Below are 2,500 nucleotides of genomic sequence, written 5' to 3' on the forward strand. Positions count from 1 at the left end.
TTTATATTTATTCTGCATCTACCTCATGTTACTGTTAATACATATATATACTGCTAGACTGCATTACACATACAGCTCATATGCTGATACACTGCTCATACTGTAACTATTTATTATGCTATAATGCTACTGCTACTCACATACTGCTTACACTGCTTATATTATACTATATTATACTACACTACCATATATTGCACTACCTGTAAATACTGTTCATTGCACTTTCTGCTATTTTGCACTTCTGGTTAGACGCTAACTGCATTTCGTTGTCTCTGTACTTGTACTCTGCACAATGACAATAAAGTTGAATCTAATCTAATCTAATCTAATCTAATCTAATGTAGATTTGTGTGTGTAGTTAGACAACTAAAATGTAGTTAGGTATCTCTCCTTCGACACAGCAGGGGAGGATAATTGTGCTGTAGTTCTCCCTGTCCACCAGGGGGCAGTCTCCACAAAGACACTGTTGAATTCCAGTTGACAAGGGGAGGCTGTCTTCCCCCTGTTATCTCAACACCATAAAACCTGTAAATAAAGATACATATTAACTGTCTGGAGTTGAGACAAGTACATGCTGTGGTCCACAACTCCTACACATGTGTTTGTTAAGAGGGTGTGTGTGTGTGTGTGTGTGTGTGTGTGTGTGTGTGTGTGTGTGTGTGTGTGTGCGCGTGCGTGCGTGTGTGCGTGCATGTGTGTGTGTTTGTGGTGTGTTTGGTGTGTGTGTGTGTGTGTGTGTGTGTGTGTGTGTGTGTGTGTGTGTGTGTGTGTGTGCGTGCGTGTGTGTATGTGTGTGTGCGTGCGTGTGTGTGTGTGTGTGTGTGTGTGTGTGTGTGTGTGTACAGTTTGTGGGCAGACTGTGCAACAAAATGCTGTTGCAAGTGAGTACAAGTGGGCTCACGCCCTCACTGGCGCTGTAAGCAAATCAGACAACGGACCCTCCATTCTCCCACCCCTCCCACCCCTCCCATCTCTCTCTCTCTCTCCCTCTCTCTCCCTCTCTCTCCCTCTCTCTCCCATCTCTCTCTCGCTCTCTCTCTCACACACACACACACACTTACTCTTTCTCTACGTCAAGTACGTAAAGTCATTGAAAAACAAACTCTTAACCCCACACCTCTCCCTCTCCCTCTCTCTCTCTCTCTCTCTCTCTCTCACTGTCACATACTTAAAATACTTCTTTCTATCTCTCTTTCTCCCTCTTTCTGTCTCTCTTTCTCCCCCTTTCACTCTCTCTTTCCCGCCCTTTGTCCCTCCCATGCTGAGATTCTAACGGTATTTCTGACTGCTGTCTGCCAGTTCAAACACGTCCTGAATAACAGACAGACCAGGGAGGGGGGCATATAGTACATGCAGTAACACCGCCTGGCCACTAGGGGTTAACAACAGACCAGAGAGGGGGGTGTATACACTCACCGGACACTTTATTAGGAACCTGTACACTTTCTCATGGTGGAGGTGGTGGAATGGTGTGGGGAATGTTTTCTTGGCACACTTTGGGCCTGTTCATACCAATCAATCATTGCTTGAATGCCACAGCCTATTTGAGTATTGTTGCTGACCATGTGCATCCCTTCATGGCCACAATTTACCCATCTTCTAATGGCTTCCAGCATGATAATGCACCATGTCACAAAGCAGAAGAAGTCTCAAACTGGTTTCATGAACATGACAATGAGTTCAGTGTTCTTCAGTGGCCTTCCCAGTCACCGGACTAAACCGTTGAGATTCCTCTGTCATTTGTTCTGCAGGGGGAGGCGGGGGTGACAGGACAAACAGTAGAATGTTCATGGAGGTGGCCTGGGGTGGTCCAGTGGTACCAGTAGCATGGCCTGGGGTGGTCCAGTGGTACCAGTAGCATGGCCTGGGGTGGTCCAGTGGTCTAGCACCGTAGCCTGGGGTGGTCCAGTGGCCTAGCACCATGGCCTGGGGTGGTCCAGTGGTCTAGCACCATGGCCTGGGGTGGTCCAGTGGTCCAGCACCACTGCCTGGGGTGGTCCAGTGGTCTAGCACCATGGCCTGGGGTGGTCCAGTGGTCTAGCACCATGGCCTGGGGTGGTCCTGGGGTGGTCCAGTGGTCTAGCCCCATGGCCTGGGGTGGTCCTGGGGTGGTCCAGTGGTCTAGCACCAAGGCCTGGGGTGGTCCTGGGGTGGTCCAGTGGTCTAGCACCATGGCCTGGGGTGGTCCTGGGGTGGTCCAGTGGTCTAGCACCAAGGCCTGGGGTGGTCCAGTGGTCTAGCACCATGGCCTGGGGTGGTCCAGTGGTCCAGCACCATAGCCTGGGGTGGTCCTGGGGTGGTCCAGTGGTCTAGCACCATGGCCTGGGGTGGTCCTGGGGTGGTCCAGTGGTCTAGCACCACTGCCTGGGGTGGTCCAGTGGTCCAGCACCATAGCCTTGTTCTATTCTCATTAAGAATTATATTAATATTAATACACACACACACACACACACACACACACACACACACACATACACATATATATACACACACACACACA

Source organism: Argentina silus, assembly GCF_951799395.1.
Source record: "Argentina silus genome assembly, contig: scaffold_510, whole genome shotgun sequence".
Taxonomy (NCBI): Eukaryota; Metazoa; Chordata; class Actinopteri; order Argentiniformes; family Argentinidae; genus Argentina; species Argentina silus.